This window comes from Ambystoma mexicanum, chromosome 2p (genome assembly GCF_040938575.1).
Source record: "Ambystoma mexicanum isolate Mex_15411 chromosome 2p, UKY_AmexF1_1, whole genome shotgun sequence".
Classification (NCBI taxonomy): Eukaryota; Metazoa; Chordata; class Amphibia; order Caudata; family Ambystomatidae; genus Ambystoma; species Ambystoma mexicanum.
This window is the reverse complement of record NC_090923.1, coordinates 1287059774-1287082677: the sequence shown is the minus strand read 5'-3', so window position 1 is coordinate 1287082677 and position 22904 is coordinate 1287059774. Positions and strand designations below refer to the sequence as shown.

The following is a 22904-nucleotide window of genomic DNA, read 5'->3' as shown; positions in this document are numbered from 1 at the left end:
CCTACAAATTGTTGCCAATATGCCTCCTAATGGCAAAATGCTGCATCCTTCTTTCTTGGACGAGTACGCCTCCCTCCACCCCACTGAAGAAGACTGGCTAAAAGACTTGATTTGAAACTGTGACACAGAAGCAAACATTTGTGATCTGATACAGTTACGTTTGTGACCTGTAGATATATGGGAACCCTTTAGACACTATTGCTGTATACTTGTCAGATGACAGCTGCATTCATAGGGGCCTGCATTGGACTACAAGTCCATGTCCAAACAAGCCCTCGGGACCAAGTAAGTCAGAACCCCATAATTATTATGTGAATTAAAGATTGCTGCCAGCGTATGTTTGTTGCAGTATCTACTAACAATGATGCCTCTGTTGTGATTTTCTTTCACCCATAATTATAATTGTTCTTTTATAACGCGCTTAATATCAACAAGTGGTTTCTAAGCGCAGGATCGGGGTTCAAACCTGTGTTGAGCTGCTTTGTCTTGCTTCCAAGCCAAACACTTTGCCCCTGAGCTATCCTTACACCCATGGAACACATGCTGTGTAAGGTTCAAGGAACAAAGAAAATTAGGTTTATTCTAAACAACACATACAAACAACCACTACACACAACACAGCATGGCAGTGTTGTAAGTTATGATGAACAAAAGTATTCTAGAATAGAACACAATGAAAAAAAGCAATGTAACTATATAAACACACACAAACAAACAGACACACAGACTACTTGGACAAGCAAAGAAAGGCATAGTTGCTGAACAGACTTATATGCACAGCAACATGATAGTAAGCCATTTAACAAAATGCAACATGTTTCTCAAAATGTGACAACATCATGATTAAGTTTGCACAGTGTTGGGGACGCTGTTGCGCACGACCAACATGGCTGCCTGAGAGGAGAGCTCCGGCTTCACCATCAATCCTGCATCAAATTAATCCTTTTCAGAATCGTCCTGTGCGGCTGCAATAAGAGGAACTCTGTGGCGTAGGACCCTTGGAACAGGCACCCAAGAATTCGTGTCTGTTTGCCCGAAGAAACTCTTGAAAATCTCCTGGAGGCGCCCGAGCAGGCTGAAGGCTCGGCCGCGGCCGGCCGCTGGCTCCACAGCGCGACTACTGCGGGCCCGAGGTCTGTTGGGGAGAGCGGGCCGCAGTGGGGGAGGGGCAAGGTGGAGATCCCGTGCCGCGCTGCCCGTAGGCGAAGGAAGACACGGCTGGGAAGGTCTGGAGCGCCGGGGACCGCAGACCAAGAGCACCAACACCCGTATGGCTGCTGCCGCCGGAGACGAGCACCCGCTGCTGCGGCTGCCGGATGCGTCCGCGGCTGCGGCTGCTGTACTTGTAAACGAAGATCGGGGGCACGGCTAAGAGACTGCGGGAGCAGCACACGGCTCTCTCGGCCGCCGCACGCTTGGCGCCACGACCGCTGCTGGCAGGCTGGCCCTTTCTATACCGGGCTAACGCATTGAGGAGGAGGGCACGGCAGAGTGGTGCAGGGACACACGAGGGGGTCGTGTCACAACCCCGATCCAAGTAAGTGAGGCGGGGCGGGCGGACCCCCTCCGGGCACCGCCTAGTCCACACCATAATCCTCATGGAAAGGCAGAGGGGAGGATGAATACCGCAGATTAACAACTGGACTACATTTAAATTAACACAGCGCCCAGAACACACCTTGAGGTGCAGCCGGGGCTGCCACAACTGTGGTCGCTGGGGAACTGGATCCTGGGGCCGCCACTGGGAAAAGAGGAACGCAGAGGGCCGTGTCTCCACCCCAGCACCCCCCGCACTCGGCGGGGTTCACCCGCCAGGACACCAGTAACACTTATGAGGTGAAGGGACGGTGCATTATTAACACCCAACTGTGTGCAGACAAGGGCTGATGGCTCCTACTGGACAGTAACCCATCAATCCTGTAGTGGAACGAGAGAGACATCCCGCTGTGAGCCTGGCGGGGACAGTACATGTGTACAAACATTTGAGGAGAACCCAGCGAAGACCCTAGCCCTGTGGAAGAAACACAGATAGCTGAACATCCGGTGTTCCAAAGGTGTGTCGCAGATCATTGCTCCCACAATACCCACACTGTTGCCCACCTAAGAACATTTACGTGGAAGTCTGTGCTACGTGGGAGGACGCAGTCCACTCAGAGACCGCACACCATAATATATGGGATGTACCGAGAAGAAGGGCACGGGGGGAGAAATACAGGTCCGATGGATACCTTTGCCAGCTCCCAGGCACGCAGAGCGGCCAAAGAGGCGCCACAGGGAAACGACAATCAAAGGGAAGATCCCTTGGACCGCCTGGCAGCACTGGTCCAGAATGGCTTCATGGCAGTTAACGTCAAACTAGACAATATAGTTCCAACAATCGGGTCCCTTAAAGCCCGAGTAGAAAAAGAGTGTGCGCATCAGGGAAGCGGAGAGCAGGATAAGCACTAACGAAGATACGCTATCACAACATGGCCGTGACACAGCCCGCCTCCAGACAGAGCTGCGGAAAACTCAAAATAAGTGCGAAGACTTAGAGTCAAGATCCCGGAGAAATAATATCCGGATCGTCAGTTGCGGAAACTTTCGGCAAGGGCAACATGGAGAGGCAAGTGGAAACCCTTTTGAGAAATATCCTGGGAAACGATTCCTTCTCCGACCATTTTCTGGTGGAAAGAGCTCACCGCATGTTGGCGCCACTGCCGAAGCCCGGGGCGCCCCCCTGCACCATAATAGCATACCTTCTCAATTATAGAGATAGGGACGTGATACTTAGACTGTCCAGGGAGAAAGGAACTCTGCACTTTGAACATAATAGAATTCACATATATCCGGACTTCTTCGCTAGTATACAGGCACAGAGGCGGTCTTACGAGCTGGTTAAGAAACAATTACGAATACGCAATATATCATATGCCCTCATCTTTCCAGCAAAATTGAGAATTCAACACGGCGGGAGAGCCCACTTCTTTGAAAACCCTACAGAAGCCATGGCTTACATTGAAGCATCCATTCCTTTACCTCCCAGAGACCGGGGGGGTCGACCAAAACGCCAGACCACAACTGAATGATGAGGTGCCAGATTTGGCTGACTAACCGGAATATATCCTCAGGCCCTGATTGTGGGAAAGAACTGGGAAAAGATGAGGAGACTCCCTATAAGCGGCGAATGCCAGAGTTCTGCCGCCCAGAGGAAAGGAAACTTTGAAATAAAGACGAACTGAATGTAAACCTTATAGTGAAGCAAGCCGAGAGCCTCCGTCGGGACAAGCCAGGTGCATACAACAGGAGAACCTCAGGAAAGCTCCACAAGTTTAAGGGTATGCACATCACAGGGCAGCATCGTCAAGTTGGGGAAGATGATGTGGGTGGGGGACTAAACTGTTATGGGAAGTTCAGCTCCGTTGAGCGGTGTGGGGAGAGGGGGGAGAAGGTCTGGGGTCAGGACTCAGTTGGAGGAGTCCCTCAAGTCACGAAAAGCGGTGACATTGCAGCACATGATAATCTCCTAAGCAACAGCAGGCCAAGAAGTGCAGAATGGATGTACAAACATGGCTGATCCTGCTAGAATGCCCCGAGGGCTTAAACTGAAACTACTTACATGGAACGTGCGTGGACTGAACAACCGAGCCAAGCTGAACAAAGTGGGAGCCTATGTCACTCGTCACCATCCTCAGATTGTTATATTACAAGAAACTCATGCGCTCCAGAAGGTTAACGCCCGGCGGGACCCGATGCAGTGTAAAATCAGTAATACTGTGCATTCTGTTGTAAAACTGAACTGAATGTTGCTGTTTCAGAGATATACAATATGTGATGTTGTTGCAATGTTATGTACCTCGAGCATTAAATAAAGTTTAAAAAAAAAAAAGAAAGTTTGCACAGGGTTTCTGCATAAACCCACTCCAATGTAATCGTGCTATTTCCCACAAAACAAATGACACTAAGGTTTTAGAAAGCTCAATCAACTGAACAACAACCCACAGTGAAGCCCAACGAGCCACTGGAACCACAAAATAAGGTAGGTTTGCCATCCCCGGCACCTACAATGTACATATATACACATATATACACAGCATGTACAATCAACACTCACAAACTGGACATTAATACAGTCTGTTTTCTCGGTTTGACAGGATTTCAAACAAAGAGCCCGCTCCATGAATCAAGAAGCCCAAGTTCAACATATTTAGTTGGCCAGGCCTATAACTCCCTTGCCAAAGTATCATGTACATATATTATAAAAAAAATTGCGATTTAACAAACCATTGGCGCTAAAGATCACTCAAATCGTACTCCTGTATGCATACATTGTAATGTATGCATACATTCGCGCCTTGAAACACTTGTGTATAGGCGCGTTATAAATGCCATATCATACATTCAAGCCCATCCAACCACAACCAATATTCAAGCCGACAACATTAAATATTCACAATCCCACAAATAAATCGAAAGGAATATACTAAGTTTCACAGCTCATCAAAAAGCACACTACATCCGCTACCTAATGACATGGAATTCTCAGAGGCACCCCAGCCGCACTAAGTCACACCTGTGAGAAACATGAAGGTGTCTCACCCACAAGTCCCCGGGGATCTGTCATCCAGGTGGCCAGGACACGGCCATCACTATTGGATGCAGTTCCTGGGGTGGACCAGTGCGGGAAGATCAGTTCCTGGGGTGGACCAGTGCGGGAGGATCACCTGGATGGGGGGTCTTCAGGAAGTGGAAGTGGGACACTGAAGGGTGAGACATGGCATCCCCTTCCTTTTGACACTTTTTCCCCATCCTACCAGGTAGGATACCTGGAAACTCAACACCCTCCTTTTCCGACACAAACAATTCATCGTGAGCAGCAACGGACTAACATCAGAGCCATATACCCGACATATCCCAACGCAAGAGCCAGGCAATTACTGATAATTCCACACACCTGCCTTCCATCACCCTTGCCCACACAGATAAAAGGCGGAACACGAAAGCACGCACACCCACTTTGAGACAGACGGAACGTACAAGGAGACAGCTACACCAAACCGGCAGAACAGAGGAAGAAGAAAAGTGGTGAGACCAGGAAGGACGATGAAGGGGGAATTGCCCTTGCCCTTTTCAAGTCAGACCAGCTAAGCTTCCAGAAGGGAAAACATAGGACCGGGAGTTACAGCTGGCGTTCGGAGCAACAGATGTCAATGATACTGTAATGCTTATGCGGCAAAACAACATGGCGACCAGTGCGCGGCCATCTTGGACATTCACTTTCCATCATCATATTAACGCATATGTCTCTGGTAGGTTTTGCGAGGTCAGCAGAGTACGCATCCAGCTTGGTAGTAAAGGCAAAGCAAGGTCACGTAAATGTTGTTGCCAAATGGACTTACTGTGGAGAATAGTTATGGTATTGTCCGTTGAAGGACAAACTGAAAAAGGGAGTCGGAGCTCAATGCAGGTGCAGGGATAAGGGGTCCTGGGAATTAATGTCCTGTTGAGAGCTGTTTCTTTCCACTTCTGGCTGGTTTTTCCCACTCTTTGTTTGCCACTTTTACTTGTGATCTGCTCTTCGGCTGAGGGCAGCCATAACTGAAAGCGGCGGGGAAAATCCCCCATAAAAGAAAAGAGGCTTGTAAACCAAAAAGAGAGTCAGAACTTGGATCCCCGGGTGATGTAGTCCCTTTGCCTACCTGCTCTGGGACTAAGCAGTGTTGTACTGGACAAGATGAAGATGTCTTCGGCAGCAGCTTTGACGGTGATGATACTGTTAGGGAGAATTCTCTCTTTAGGCTGAATTTCCTAACCTAGTGAGTCCCCCAGCAGCTTTGCTGGATTTCTGGAGTTTGTTTTTTTTCCTCCTGCCAAGAGTGAGACTCTTTTTCTCCCACTCTTGGACATGATTTATGGTGTTCCTTTGACTGTTAATGTGTTTTATGGGCTATGGGGTCCTTTACTCCATAGGGTCTCATGTGTTTTTACTATGTGTGTTACACAGCACCCTCCGTGCAGTAACACAGGGGTGTCATAGTGACACCCCACCATAGACTCCGTACCCTGGGACTGACTACTGTCTCCCAGGGCATGTAAAGTCACCATTGGCTTTACTAGTCCCAAATTATTAACAGAAACCAGTACAAACCATCATATTGTGGACGTACTGGTCGGGGCAATTCGATTGCCCCGGGGTCGGTTAGTCGAGGGGGCACGTCTCCGTCCCCCCTGATCGAGTTTTGGCTGGTGGCAGTGGAAACTACTTTTTATATTGGACCACAAATATTTCCCTATGGGATTTTCCCATTGTTCGAGGCTACCAACTTTAATTTTTTAATTCTCATAGCCTCGAACATGCCGCCGGTTTATTTAATTAATATCAATTTGCCAGTTGGTATTTTTTGCCAGGACTCGATTCTAAAATGGCGTTTGTGTTCTCTTCTGTGACTCCAACCCAAGTCGAGCCCTTTGTTCCACTTTTTGGCGGGCTTCTCCACAGAAGCCTCCAAGAGTGGTGCCACTCTGTCTGGGTACCACAGGGGGTGTCGGAGGGGGTTTAGGCACCCTGGACTGAGTTAGCTTGGTAACTCAAGTCGCACTCTTGTGTGATTGGCCCAAGTGGTGAGCCGGCCGGCTCACCACTTAGCATGTTTGATTGACCGCTAGGCTGAGTGAATGGGGGTATGCTGCATAAAAGCAGGGCTTTGGGGACTGGAACTTCAGAAGTCGTCACAGGACCCGAGAATCTGACAAGGGAGAAGCTGAGCCGATTTACCACAACGACACCACCGGTGGAGCCCTGCGGAACCGACTCACCACTTCCCGACGACAGAGAACATCTCCCGGCTGGAGAGGCTTCTTCCCTTGACTGGTGGGCACAACCAGTTTACCTTCTTCTCTTCGCACCCCAGACCGGTTTGTGGTCGAATTGCCCGTGCCAAGCACCCCGGCAGCCGGATAGCCACTTACCACTGGACCGCGAATCAACGGACCGCTCCTTGTACCCGAGAAACTCCGCGGCTGGTTTCTTCCCTGGCAGTGCAACGGAATCCTATCTTCCTCCCCGACGAGATCCTCTCTTCCCCCGGACGAAGCACCGACTTGCATCCGCTGCCAGGAACAACTGCCCCCGCTGGAGTATTCTCACCACTTTAAGGTACCGTGTCCACCAGGCCTCCCTTTCTAAAGATTGTTACAAGGCAATAATAACCCCTTAACCTTCTGGACTGGGCTGGCCGCCTTGACCCTCTAACTGGTCCCTTTCTTTGGTCCAACTCTTTTTGAACCATTACAAGACTTTTGTGCACTGCAACCGTGTGACCTTGGATACATTTCGTTTTGATCCTCTTAAAGCCGATCCGGCCTACTGTCTATGTGTTTTTCTAGATGTGGTTTTAAATAAATAATTATATCTTTTACACCAAGCCCTGGTCAGTGTTTACTTGTTATATTGTGTTCTCTTGACCTATTGTGAATACTCTGTATACTGCCTAACACTTCTTAAGGGAAGTCTGACTGCTCAGCCACAGCTACCAAGTGAATCTGTGTGGTACAGACTGCTACCAAGTGGGTTTACTGCCAAACACCTGTAGTCCTAAATCTTTTGCAGTGGTCCCAGAGGGAACTGCACAGGTTTCTGCCTAACAGATACATCTTTTCTATGTTCGTGTATAACCAAATGTATGTTCATTGGGTGTTTTTTCTCTATTCATATGTATCTGCACACATATATATATATATATACCAATTTGTGAATGGAAACTAAGCGGCCTATAACTAGCCTTTTATAATTAATGTTATTGGCTGTTATGTGTCTTATTTTTGACTGTCTGAGTCCGACAGTTCATTGTGCGGTAAGGGCCGGGGACAGGTAAGTCAGAGGTGTTCCCCAACAGGGCCAGGAAAAAGCACAACAGATGCACGGGGGCCTCCTGCTTTGATAACGCAGGCGGAGCGGCAAGCTGGCTACCGTGGTACTATCTTTGACTCCAGAGAACTAAGAAGCCAACAAATTCAGCCCAGCCGATGAGTCGGAGGAAGCTGATATGAAACCCAACTGTGTTAAGCCCAAGGTTGCGAGTAGCAACATTTTGAACGCAAGAAGAAAAAACGTGTGTATATGTTTGAACTTTAAAGAAAGCCCAGTTGAGGTCCAGTTGCAGTGGGGTCCAGCGATATGTAGGCGCTCATTCAAAAGGCTCTGACTGGGACCTGCTTGTGAAACTACAACAACCAGAAGGCACTAGGAAAGGGTGGCATGCGGCATCAGAGTGGTCCTTTAAGGGTCACGTCAAATCCCATATACAATTGAAAGTCTCTGACCAGTTGCCAGATGAAAGCTAGGGGAAGGGAACCCCGCTTTCCACGATTGTGAACTGTGATGATTGGCAAGTGTGAAGAGGGATGCAGAAAGAAAGCTAAAGGAAAGGAAACCCCGCTTTCTGACAAAACTGAGCACTTTATGAAATGTATTATGAATATATGAACTGTGTTTAAGAAAGGCTGTAGTGAAACCGACAGAGGGAGGCCCGTTTCTTGTAAGGAGGATCTGAGCCCGGTAGAGGGAGATCCCAGGGGTGAACAACAATTGCCCAAGGTGCAAGATCACCGAGAGAACGTTTGTTTTTTACTTTGAATCAGTAAACCTTCTAAGGCAAAAGACTTTTGTAGGAAAGAGACTTAGCCTCTGAAGAGGTTTTGATATAGTGGAACTGAACTGTGAACCTTGTGCAGTCGAGACCCGTGAGTGTGCTGTGCTTGAGAGTCCCGCCTTGTCCCGTGCCTCAAACGTGGGGAAGGGAGACCCAGCCATATCATGCTGACTTATCATTTTGTCAACATTTCTTTCTTTTCCGGTGAACATTATCCCACACTATTTTTTTCTAACTAGTAAGGATTGGCAATAGTTTTCTTTTTAGTATAGGCCCTTTTTATTTGACAAGATGCCACTAGGACTCTGTCTTATTATTTGATGGCCGTAGCTTGCTCCCACCTTTTAACTGTGATCCCTTGTGTCTGTCTTTATGGTTGCCACCATGAGTTCCTTACATAGTATTGCTGCCTCCTTGATGCCGGGGTCTAACAGCCAGTGCTTTAGCTAGAAATAACACAGCCTTTTGTATTCCCCCAACCCAAAGCATTGCTTGCACTCGGGGAAAGATTGAATGGAGGCGCCCTGAAACATATCTCTGAGTATATGACAGCCACTGCGTGAAAGCCCCTGGCTCCAACCACAGAGAGAAGTCAGGGTTGTTGTACAGTGGAGGCAGAAACATCTTAATCCCATACTTTTTGGTTAAGGTGTTCCAAGTATCAGCTACCAGTTTTGATATGGAACTTTGGCACAGGTGCCGGGGCCTATACGGGCATGGGAGCCATAGAACTTCCCACAAGTCCCTTCTTGCCACTGCACAATCCATTGCTACCCATAACTTCCCCCCATTGCCCACAGCCTTATCATTCTGATGCAAATCTGGGACGCCTCATAGTATTGCTGAAAGTTGGGGGGTGCCAACCCTCCCTCCTGCCTGGGGGACATCAAAAGCCCACAGCTAAGTCATGGCCGCTTACTTTCCCAGATAAACTGGCCAGTGATTTTTCCCAGGTTGCAAAAGAAGCCCTCGACAACGTCTGGAAGAGCTAAAGCAATCAGGGAAGCGTGACCATCCTGACTGTGGCCATCTTCACCAGCCAAGAAATTCTCAAGTTCCTCCATTTGGTAAGATCCATTTTCATGGAGGACAACATGGATGGTGCTAGTCAAGGATGGGATGGTAATGAGCTCTGCACCATTGGAATAATGATAGTAAATGCAAGACAATGTATTTGTAGATTTAATTTGGTCATAAACAGCCGACATGTGTTTCGACACGCAAGTCGTCTTCCCAGTGGTGATTACCCCACACATTGCTACGCCGCTCGACTGATTGAGCTTTATATATATGACTCAGCCATTACGGCATTTATTTCATTCTTACTGCCATATGCATGCTATTTTGGTGCCTCGTGCTGTGTAGTGGACATGGCCATCCATTAGGATTCTCTGGATATATATTTATTTGACTGCAATTGTTCTCGCCCTGAAGACGAGCTGCGTGTCGAAACACGTGTCAGCTGTTTATGACCAAATTAAATCTACAAATACATTGTCTTGCATTTACTATCATTATTCCAATGGTGCAGAGCGCATTACCATCTCATCCTTGACTAGCATATTCTATTATTACCAACCAGGGTGGATTGGTTGGCGGGATCAGAGTGATTGCTGCTTGCACCCACCTTATTTTTATCACCTTCAAGTCTACTCAATTACAATTGAATCAGTGATTACTAGCGCACGGATACCTAGTTTCGAATCCACTTCTCAATCTTTGCGACAATATGGATGGGCAGCTGTCCTGACACCACACGGTGAGCTGAGATATAATGTTAATACCGAGGTAACTGATCCCCCTCCCCCTGGGTTCCAGATAAATGGTGAGGCTGCCTTCAGCTCCTCCACCTCCCTCGTCCTCACTGTAAGGTTGAGCAGTTCTGGCTTGGCTACGTTTATTTTCAGCCCAGAGACCACCCAAACTCCTCTAGCACCTTTCTACATGCCCCCACCAACTCCCCCGGCTTTGTAAGCGTGAGCAGCATGTCGTTGGCAAAGGCAGCAACCTTGTGTTGGATCCCCCGAAATGGAATCCCATGCACCTTCTTAGATTCCTGCAATGACTGTACGACTGTGTCTAGGTATATGTCCTAAAGCAGGAGCGAAAGGGGGCAGTCATGTTTGGTCCCTCTGCTTAGATTGAATCCCCTAGATAAGGACCCACTGATGAAAATACATGCCGACTGGGAAACTTAGTTTGCTTGGACCATATGGATAAATACCCCCCCCCCATCCTCTCCATCACCCTGAACATGAAAGACAACTCCACGCAGTCAAAGGCCTTCTCAGCTTGGAGGGAAAGGAGGACCGACGAAAGTGCTGTATTATGGGCCTTCTCCACCAAGTGTGCTAAACGCCTGATATTGTTGAATGTTTGCCTTCCTGCCACAACCACTGATTGATCCAGGTGAATCAGGTGTGGGAGGTACCCCTCCAATCTGTTGGTTAGGAGTTTAGTGTACATTTTGCCATCAATATTAATTCATGCTAACAGCCTATACGAGCTACACCTGGTGGCTACACCTGGTGGGATCCTTGTTGGGTTTAGCAATAAGGATAATTTTCGCCTCCTCCATTGACTGTGAGATACGACCCGACTCCCGAAAGTGAAAGAGTCTTGTCAAATGGGAAATCAGTAGATGCCAAAAGGTTTTGTAAAAAGTGGCATGGTATTCCATGTGGGCCGGGCGATTTGTTGGGGGTGTAAGGAAGGCATGGTTATCAGAAGCATGATAGACACAAGAGTAAAATCCAAGGGTGTTTATTAAACAGTATATGGGTGAAAAAGCACCTAATCTAAACATAAATCTAGGATGGGAGCAAGCTACGACCATCAAAGTAAAGAAAACTCTGTCCTAGTGGTGTTGTGTCAAAACAAAATGCCTATACTATTAATCCTATTGCCAAATCCTTACTCTATACAACAAAAGGGTGTGGGACAATTATATGTATAACAAAAGAGTGTAATGCAAACTAAAATATCCAAAAAGGGTTTTGTTAGTTCAGAACCTCTGAACTAATATACTCCCTTCCCCACGTTAGATCACGGGACAAGGCAGAGCAGTAGTATGACTGAGCACCCCTTGAGTCTATAGGCATCAGGAAGCCATTTCTTCCGAAAAAGGTAGGATCCCTCGAATAAATATCTTTTGCCTGGCAGCACAAGACTTTCCCCAAGCTCTCACTGTGCAGGATTCTCCCCTTCTGCGGCTTTCTCGTGATACCATTTTTGTTGGGTTCACCTATCTCTTTACACTGTTGTTCAGTCACTTTACCAAAATACGGGATTCACTTTCAAGTCAAGGCTTTTGGCCCAGCGTGGCTAGCCTCCTCATGTCCTCATGCCATTCATGAAGGAGGTTCTGCCATGACCTTCTGCAGTGGCAGTGAGTTGTCCCTTTTGGATTGTATAGAGACTTTCAACTCGAAGCTGGTAGGACCACAGCCTTTCGTTCGCCTCTTGGTCCCGTCTGGTCTGCTTCCATATTCGTGTTGCCTTCCTGGGATTTCCGGCGCTTCCGTTCTTCTGGTCTTGCTCTCTTTGGTTGCCCCTCTCGCCTTGTTATCCGGGTGCGCTCATGCTCCGCCTTTTATCCCAGTGGGGAACGGTAACAGGATTCAGGTACAAGTCATTAAGTTTAAAGGGCCTGACTCTGCTTGACACTGATCTTGGGACATGTCAAACAGACTGATTGTGTGTGAGTCTGTCTTTCCCTGAAGTGCTTGGTTCATGCAGCAGAGTGTGTGCAGGGGAGGGGAGGATAACGTTCCTAGATAGTACATGGAATGAGGGTGTTCTACAGAAATAAGGGTACAAGGATACTGTGTCTCTCCTCCAGGTGCCACACTCCCACTCCCCAGGGAGCCCTCATCCAGGTGATCCTCCCGCACTGGTCAACCCCGGGGTCTGGATCCAATAGCGATGGCCGTGCCCCAGCCACCTCGATGACAGATCCCAAGAAACTAGTCGGTGAGACACCCTTTGGTTTCTCACAGGGGGTAAAGCACTGAAATAACCTTCCTTACCTCCCACCCCAAGACCTCCCAAACCTTGGCTCCCACATTAGGTAATTGTACCCCGTTCTAATAGTCCTCCTGATTTTGCTCAATGCAGGCTCTGTGAGCTGTATTGGCTCCCGTAGTATTGGGCAAAGGCTTCTTGGATCTCCTCCGTAAGAGTGGTAAAGACCCTGCTCATCCACTATTGATGCTATAGTGTTGCTGGCCGCCGCCCCCATCAACAGCCTCGCCAAGAGCCTATTCCGCTTTGTTGGCTTTGGCATAGAATCAGAGGTGGACAAATAACAGGGACCGCTCTGCCTTTTTGTTGGACAGGACATTGAGCTGACCCACTGCCTGCCGGTATTTCCTCATGGTCCGTCTAGATGAGCCTCCCGGCATGCGCTTCTTAATTGTGTCTACCTCGACATCCAGCTGTGACTCTAGCACCCACAGGTGTCTGTCCCTTGCTACCTTTGCTGCGATGAGCTCCACGTGAGTGTAGCTTTAAAAGCGTCCCATCAGGTGTTTTTCCCTGTGCCAGCCACTGTGTGCAGCTCAAAAAAGTCACCAATCTTATTTTCTAGGCCTTCCTTTATAGTTGGGTCCCGCAGCAGTTCCCCCGGGACCATCCAGCACCACAGCACTGCCTTGCGCCTAGTGAGGGCGAGAGCCATTTAGACCACCACGTGATCTGCTATGCCAAGAGGGTCCACCTCTACCTCTGTCACCCGTCCCAATAGGGGAGCCGAAACGCAAATATAGTCAATACGAGATTGTGAGCCGTATATCGTTGAGAAAAAGGAGAATCCCTCCCAAACTCCATGCAGCCCCTCCATACATCTGCAAGGCCCAGGGTGACAAAGCTGTCTCCCATTGGTCTGGACACCACACCTCCCTTATGAGCCGCCACCTTCGTATCCTTGTCCAGGACCTGGGACCAAGCTATATTAAAGTCACCCAGCAATATCACGTGGTATATGGCAAACCCTTCTAAGGTGTCCCGAGGTTCCCTCAGCAACCCTTTCTGGATACTGCTGGGGGTGTATATATCAATGCTATTGTGTATGTGGCCCCTTGAAGCCTCCCACCACCAGCACAAACCTACCCCCCTTGTCGATCTTCGTGGCTTTTATCCTGATGTACACTGTGTCCCGGAAGGCCAGGGCCACCCCGCATGTCTTGCTGAGGCCTGAGAAATGAACAATTATCGAGTAGCCCCTAAGTGTCAATCGCGCCTGGGCAACCCTCAGGAGGTGGGTCTCCTGGAGAGGGAAAATGGCAGGATTCGATTTCCTCATGAGCAGCTCTAGCTTTTCCCTCTTCAGGGGTGAGTTAAGACCCCTCACGTTATGTGTCGCACACTTGAATGTTCATGTTATCGGGCCAATTACAGATTGCATCCCCTCAGCTTTTACCCGTCTCCAGCCAACCGTAATCTGTTAATCTCGTCCCCTGCACCCATCCCACCTGCTACATACCTGCCCCTGTGCCTAACCCAGTTACCCCCCCTTGCCATCCTACCTCAACACTGGGCCCCACCTGTCAGTTCCCCCCCTCCGTCTGGCCCGTCTCCCACCCTTCCTTCATCCTGACCCCAACTCTGGGATGAGCCCTGCTAACCCCTCCCCCCCACTGCCCACTGTGTGCTTCCGCCCTCACGGTCATTAAGATGGAACTCCCTCGCTCTCGCCACCTTGTGACATACCTTTAATGCCCACCACCCATTTAGTTGCTGCTATACACAAAAGTTCGATCTCAATTGCTTCAGTTCTCTTTCCCCCGGTCTCCTCCTCCTTTCTTTCCCTGCCCAGGACGCAGGCCCCTCAGCTGGGCTCTCTACGTTTACTGTGCTCCCCCGCTGTTAAAACTCCCAGTGGCGCAGTCTGGAGCAGACCCATCTGTCTCCTTTTTAGCAAGGTAGTGCCAACTAGATCCTGGAAGCGTTCAATCTGGGACCTCTGGTATATCACCATTTCTTTTGCTCTTGCCGCCCTTTAGACTGCCCCTTTCTGCTCATATAGAGTGAAAGCGGCCAAGATATCTCGTGGCCTTAAGTTGCCCCCCCCACCCGCCAGTCTCCCCGTCCTATGAATGTGGTCCAAAATGACATCTTCTGGGGCCGCATTTCCCAGGAGCACTGCAAAGATCTGTTGAACTTGAGTTTTTAAATCCCTGTCAGCCACTGTTTCTGGCAGGATTTTGAACCGTATGTTTATCCTCCTTGAGCGATTTTCCATGTCCTCCATCTGTATCTCCAGGTTTTGGGTGGCCAGTTTCAGCCGTTCTACTGCCTCGCCATGCTCCGTGGTATCTTTCTCCACTTCCTGGAGCCCTCATTCTGCCAGTCCTGTATTGAGGCTCGCGCTCATCAGTTGAACATGTTTAAAAAAGGCTTTGGTTAATGTTGTTTGGAGGGTCGACATTTCGCTGTGCAGTTCGTCCCAGGGCAGAAGACTGCTTGCCCCCCTCACCGCCTGTTCTCCCTGGTCAGGCATTTTCGAATTAGTCTTGTTCAGCCCCTTAGCTTCACTTGGGGCTGAAAATGTGGGGAAAGTACCCCCAGGCTCCCCGGCCCCCACTGTCTGCTTATGGGCCTTTGCCTTGGCTTTCGACATGAGCCCGACCCCTCTGGGCTCCTGTTCTTTCAATGTCTGTTTTTATGGGACTACTGCCCCCCTCAGGTCTCTTAACAGGTCTCCCGATCCTACCCTTGAACTTCTCCACCAAATTCCTGGAAACAATAAGACTCCTGGGCCCCTCCTCAAGTCTCTATCTCTTATTTTCCGGGGGTTCTAGCGCGGGGCTCCTAGTCCCGTACCTACATCTCTGTCCTTTATCGTCCGTGTCCAGGAGGAAGGCACGGAGGGGCCACGCCTCTCACCCTGCTTGCCAAAGGAAGTATCAGCTGGGACCACTCTGGTACGGGGCCCAACCACTGGTGGCTGTGATGGAGTGTTGGGTTAATTACTTCTTGGCACAGTTTGTGGTGTATGTTTGAGTGCACCTGCCTCCTTTGAGCCCCCTGTCCACAGGGCCCACACCGGTGCACTTACCTGTTGGCTGATTCTCGGAGTTAGAAAGAGCGGCAGCGTTCCTAGGATCCCTCTAACAGGACTTAGTTGAGTAGCTGGAGCAGACCGATTAGCATACCAGTGGGGTCCCCCCCGTGGCCAGCCTGACCCAATCTGACAAGCATACCAGCGGGTTCCCCCCTGTGGCCTGCCTGACCCAATCAGTCAGGGGTGTTGAGGCCCGTTCAGTGTTCGGACCAGGGGCCACCCCAACCCCTTTGTACCTGGCACAGCAGCCTGCCTGTTAGACCTTTGTGGTCCTCTGTACAGGCCTTGCCTTTCTCCTCACGCTGCCATCCCAGCGGGGCTACTGTCTCTGCTGGGGCTCAAGCTGCCCCCCTCTGCTCCTTAACGCATGCCTGCTGGGGCCACGTTCTCCTCTCCCTCCCCTCACGCAGACTGATATCTGCGCTCTCCTCAGGAGGAGGTGTGGGAGAGCAGGGGGAGAGGTCCTGGCCACCGGCATTCTTCCTCATGGGCCCCCACTGCCACTCACTGCCTTTGGCGTTCCCACGGACAGCTTTCTCTCAGTGCTGTTGGATGCGTGGAAGCCGTCCCACACACCGAGGTCTTGTCAGAGGGATGCACCACTGCAGGTGGCGCCAGCTCCTCTCCGCCCCTCAGCTGGCTCTTCTCCGGCTTGGCCTTTGCCTTGAGATGCTGCAGCGCTGCGGACACCGGGGCCCCCCACACACAGCTTTGCTGCCCAAAGGGAAATGCAGTCGCTGGATGCTGCTGCTGACCCACAGAGGCCACACTGGTAGTAGTTCTTGTGTGCGGCTTGGGGGATATTGCTATTACGTTTTCAGATTTCCACCTTTCCGTAGCACTGTCCGCAGATAGTGCTGTGCCTTTGCTGCGCTGGAGGTGCTCTCCCTGGTCCTGGGGTGGTGGGGAACTGTGTGAGAGTCCTTTGGCGGCCAGAGCTGGCACATCGTTCCAGGGGCTGGTGGCCATCTTAATTCCAAAACTGCTTTATTAATGAATCAATCAAATCAAGAGATACAATGTTTTTCTAGTAAATATGTGGATAACAGATTCAATCCACCATTAACAGTTTATCAATCTAAGCCTTACGGCATAGCTTTATATGCCACAGGAGTAGGGGTGTATATCTCAATAATACAAATTAAAAGAGGAAAACAAATTCTTATGCTCACTGCTTGGTTTGTCCCCAATTACTACTAAAGAATGATTAAATTGTGAAACGCAAATCCTGCCGTTGCTAGGTAAGCTTCAGCTGGCACCTTTGAATTTGTTAACAATATAGTTTCATTATGCTGTGTACGATTGTCAAGGAATGTTAAGCTCTACATCAGTTGTCTGATTCAAAGTGGATTCTCAAGCTAGCAATTCGAAATTAGGATTTCGGTTGAATCATTTTACAATTGCATTGCATAACAGAGCGGATGAATGAGGACAATAACACTATGGTAAAAGCTTTCTTAAGCATGTCATTTTTATTTGACAGTTTTGATCTTTCATGGATCTACTCCCAGGACTAGGAAGCATATTACCAGCCTGTTTCAATCAGCTTCCATTTGCAGCCAATGTATCAGTTGGAATCCAAGTTTTGATCAAAGGTGTTTATGTGATAACCACTCGCTGGAGTCCAATATGTACGTTCTGTTCTTTTGCAAATAGTATGACAAACCGAGGAAGATATATTTGTAAGCTTTATTTTGTATATAAAAGTTGACACAGTTAGGCATGCTTATTTTTCTATCATGTTAGCACATGATTTAAATGTCTGTTAGTGTTTGGAACAAGTTTTATTTGCTGTCATGAAAATTCAAATCAAATATTTAAAGGATGTATTGTTAATTGCAGGAGATAAAATGGCTGTTTTTAACTGAAAGTATTTTTATTATATATATAAACAAACTAGTTTATTAGAAATACTACAGTAAAATTACCCCCAAACACACTTCCACTTCCACCCCCTAAAAAAATACAACTGTACGCCCACTAACAAACCCACAATACACGCACACAAAATGAAAACAAATCTGACAGTAGACACTCTAAGTCACTGAGATGCAAAAACAACTTTCCTACCCTATGGGGTGTTTGTGAGCCTTCCCCCTTCTAAAGATACACTACAAAATAAAGCAAGAATGCAGAGAAGCAGGCATACATGGCCTAACGTGCAGGTGTGATTAAAATGAAAACTCAAAATATTCTCTACAATTTATATTAAAAAAACTGCATAGACTTTATGCAGGATGGCTAATCAATTGATACCTCTAAACAATATATGTGAAAACCTAGGACAAATCAAATATAATTCATACACATGTGCGTCCGTCCGTCTCCCCACTCCCATGGAGTCCTATGGGACTCCACAGGAATGGGGAATTACCGAATCTAACGCCTGACTTTCCACACCGCCGGGACTTGTAATGTCACCCGGAAGTAAAGGCGGCGAATTCAGTGTTTCTGGGTTATCGCCGACCTCAAATGAGGCTGAGTGCGCATAGCAAGAAAAGGCCCATTTCTACATTGCTACCCTCTTGTAGTTTTTGTGGCATGTGGTGGTGTGTAGCCTTCTGGATACGGTGAGTTTCTCGCCATGGTAGAATTGTGTTTAAGTTATGATTTCTGTGTAAGTGATGTTGGCTGTCTTGACCATGAGGCATGCTTGAACAGGTAGCCAGAGCAGCAAATTGAGGATGGGGGTGATGGGTGCGATAAGGGTGAATGTCTTGTGTGCAATTCAAATCTGCAAGTGTTTATTTTGTTCCTGGGAGCTCCTGCTCCAATGAAAACAAAAAGGATATTAAGCATATTTACTGCTCCATTTATTATGGTCATGAAAGAAAATGACTGTCAGGTGAAGCTAGAGGGTAGACACTAGTAGGGGTGGGGGTGAGCATGTCCGATCTTGTACATAAATCCTAGCATTGCCCTTTTGAAGTAAAGCCTTTTACTACACAGGTCCGGTCCCAGTTAGTGCCAATGCACAACAAGTGTAAAGGAAAGGGAGGGTGGGGGCGAAACTAAGGTGTAATAAAAAGGTTTTGAGTGTAGCCTAAAACCAACTTCAATATAGCCAGACAGACACAGCTCGCTTTTCGTTACTCCCATTACTGTTTTTGGGACATCTGAGCATCATTTCATAAGATGTTATCTCACATAGGCTAGACAAGTAGAGATGGTACAGTTGGCTGCTGTGAATAATCACTGCGGCATGATCAACTCTCAGGGGACGATTCTGAGCTCATGATAAAAAAGAGTGTGGAAATACAATATTCTCCCCTCCTTTTTGCAGCACCACCATTCTGAGGTGGGTGAAAGTATTTGAGGGGAGATATCGTACTTTCCAGAAGAAAAGCTGATGGAATCTCTCATTGTGGGGGAAACATGTGCTCCAGTGCATTGCAAAAATGTCTTAAAAGATTGCCACTTTTCTGATTTAAGAAAGCTGTCTTAAACCTTCATTAAACTAGAAAAGTGGTCCTGCAGTCTAAGAAATGGTATATTTATAAAGGGAAAAAGTGTGCAGTGGAGTTTAACAGCATCTCAAAGGTGTTGTATTTTAACTCCTTTTTTGTTGTGCTAAACCAATGATGCTGGGAGAGGAAACCCCCTCTGCCATGCAATTCTGATGGTTGCTAGGGCTGTTGTGAAGCCATAAATCAGGCACATGTAAAAGTGAGGCTTTCATGGCCTTGCACCACATTCCTTCTTAATCAGAATATGGTATTTGTATGTGAAGTGTTCCTCCTTCATGGAAGAACACTTCCTTACGTTTGCCTGCACCTCAGAATCAGCCCCCTAGACATGCTATAGTTAAACAAAGGTTTATTATGGATACTTTGATGAATCTAGTGAGATCATCACTGAAACCCCAGTACAGGCCTCCTCTCATGTGGCCAGGGGATGCCAGCCGCCACCTGATCCTGACCCTGGGAGTGGTATTATGCGGGAGGATCACATGGGTGGGAACTCATATCAGGGGAAATTGACAACTTCTTTAACTCAAGATTCCCCTATCATTCCTAAAGCACTGATGACACTGGGATGAAGAAAAGGGGCTCTTAAGTTAGTAAGGATCAACAATGACATTAACCAGAATGTGCGGTCTAGTTGTTATAGACTACAAAACCTGAGCAGGACATTTAAACTCGGGAATAAGTTGCAGCTGAAGGAAGGAGGAAAGGAGGAGGCTGAAGAAGTAGCTAAGGCACAGGCAGACCTGAATGCTGGGTCAGTCACAGAAGCAGACATAAGAACGTCAGATGATACCAACGCTAGATGTGAAGACAGGCAGCATGGCAGAGTAAGCGCAGCTGGAAGCGGTAATGGAGTAATGGAAAGAAGAGTCCAGCTGAGACAGAGTTGTGCTCCTGACCAGACAAGCAGCGCTTCAGCATGCAGGAACCCACTTACGGGGGTTCGCGGGAAGTTTCACACGCGAAAGGGCCTGTGCGAGTGGGGTACGTGTATAACTGGGGTTCGTGGGAAGTTTCACACGTGATTGGATCCGGGTACGTGTTTTCGGGGGTGCGCGGGAAGTTTCACATGCGAAAGGGCCTGTGCGAGTGGGGTACGTGTATAACTGGGGTTTGCGGGAAGTTTCACATGCAATTGGAGCAGGGTACGTGTATTACGGGGGTTTGCGGGAAGTTTCACACGCAAAAGGGCCTGTGCGAGTGGGGTACGTGTATAACCGGGGTTCGTGGGAAGTTTCACATGCGAAAGGGCCTGTGCGAGTGGGGTACGTGTATTACTGGGGTTCGCGTGAAGTTCCACACGCGAAAGGGCCTGTGTGAGTGGGGTATGTGTATTACTGGGGTTCGCGGGAAGTTTCACACGCGAAAGGGCCTATGCAAGTGGGCTACGTGTATTACTGGGGTTCGCAGGAAGTTTCACATGCGATTTGAGCAGGGTAAGTGTATTCCTGGGGTGCGCAGAAAGTTTCACACGCGATTTTGCTGTCAGAGTGGTGTACTGAATTTCGGGGGTGCGCGGAGAGTCCTACACATGAATTGGCAGTGTGGGTCCTCCCAGGTGTTTCCTCTACACCCTCCATGGCCCCTGCAGGCAGCCCACATCACAGGCGACTACCCTGCACCCCTGGTCATGTCCCGCAGGCAGCCCATCTACCATGGCCCTGCCCCCCAACCAAGCCACATGTCCCCCTGCACCCCATGCACCCGCAGCAGTCAGGGGCACCTGCCAGCAGGCCCCCACTCATGTCCCTTTGCACCCCCAACAGTCAAGGGCACCTGTCAGCAGGCCCCCACTCATGTCCCTTTGCACCCCAACAGTCAGGGGAACCTGCCAGCAGGCCCCCACTCATGTCCCCCTGCACCCCCACCCCCCAGCAGTGCAGGGCACCTGCCAGCAGGCTCCCACTCATGTCCCCCTGCACCCCCAGCAATGCAGGGCACCTGCCAGCAGGCCCCCACTCATGTCCCCCTGCCCCCAGGTCATGATGATCCTCAATCATGGCCCTTATGGCCAGCCTCCCCAGCCCAAAGACCCAACCAAGTATTGCATCCACCCACATAGAAAAGGCAATTACATGATACAACCCCAATGGCAAGTATGTAAATTAACACATGTCCCTCACACACACACAATGGGTGCAAGTGAATGTGAAAACCAATATCATGACATGCATGAAACCAATGAGACAATACCACACATCGAAGTATGAAGAATAACATTTATTAAACACAACATGAATGTAATTAAAATCCAACACATAACAATGGGAATAATAAAAAAAAGCTGCATGTCCGTAAAAGAATAAAAAACAAGAAATCATAATCCAAAGAAATCCAAAAGAAATGGTGTCCAAAGTCACAGTCCAACAAAGCAAATCCAAGGGAAAAAAGAAAGTGAAAACCATTGCTCCATGGTGAAAGAAAAAAAAAAAAAGAATAATCCAATGGTGAACTATGTACAGATGAACAATCCAGGGTCCATGAGCCCAACTGATGAAATGAAACCTATCAAAAATACTACCTAATAAAAAACTATATACAAAAACGTGGTGCATTGTTCAAGCGCAACCAAAATAAAGAAAAAACGAAAGGAAACCTAACACTATCTAACTATATACAATGGCGGCGGGCAAGTCCAGCGGCTCACTCTGTGGTGTCCCGGGCCAGGGCATCATCGAACTCCATGTCTATTTGCCGGAGGCGGGCCTCTGTCCTGGCCCAGAGGTCTCGCAGGGAGGCACTCATGGCCTGTTCCAACTCCCTGCGAGTTGCCTCGAGGCACTCTGCCCGCCTCAAAGCCCGACGCATGTAGAACTCTGCCCTGACCATGGTGAGCTGCGCCTCTTCCGCCCGCCGCCGCTCCCCACCCATCTGCTGGCCCAACCGGTGCCACACCGAAGATACTCCCATTCTTGGGTCCTCCTGCCCTCTGGCCGATGCCTGCCCCTCCGATGTTGATGGCCCCGAACCATCATTGCTCCCACCTAGAGCCTGCTCCGCTGCTGCTGTCCATGTGCCATCTCTGATGGTGCCTGCACATCCTCCATCAGCTGGTCTCCAGTTGTGGTGTCCACCCCTGCTGGGCCGCCGACTCCCGACTGAGGCAGGGATGTGAGCTCGACCAAGCTGGCTGTGTTGGTCCGGCCAGGTCCACAGGGGGCCCTGGTGGAATCTGGGCTGGAAGACTGTGTGGAGAACGACTGGCACATAGTCTCCACAGAGGAGGAGAGGTCCGCCAGAGTGCGCGACACATGTAGGAACCCACCAACCAGGGCCCCACCAAGCAGTGCGACGTCACGACGCTGCTCTCTGTGATGGCGTGCGTTCTCAGCCCAGGAAGGGCAGGCTCCTCCTCCTCTGAGGAGACCACCAACCTGGATGTCTCCACACCGCCTTCCGCCATTGGAAGCCCCTGTGGGGGCTCACCCGGCCTTTCTGCCACAGCCGTTGTGGCAGGCGCACCACCAGCCCCCTCGCTCCCGGATGATGGTAAGTCCTGGGAGGGTGGCTGGGCCTTGTGTCCCCGCCCAGTGGAGGCATCCCCGCCGCTTGGCTCCACAGCGCCGTCTCCGCCCTCTTCTTCACTTGACTCTGCGTAGAGGGAGACATAGAACACAAGCATCAGGGTACAGTACAAAATACCCTAGACAGGAAGCAATAACACATGAGTGGCACTGTCAAATGTCACTTCCATCCTATCATTCCACAACACATGGGTGAATACACACAACACACATGCAGAAA

General features: G+C 49.1%; 1 protein-coding gene across 1 annotated transcript in view; it reads right to left on the bottom strand.

The window, feature by feature from the left end:
• Positions 1-22904, bottom strand: part of VWA3A (von Willebrand factor A domain containing 3A) — a 2090411-nt gene that overhangs the window by 1077592 nt on the left and 989915 nt on the right. The gene's annotated exons all lie outside the window — the stretch shown is intronic.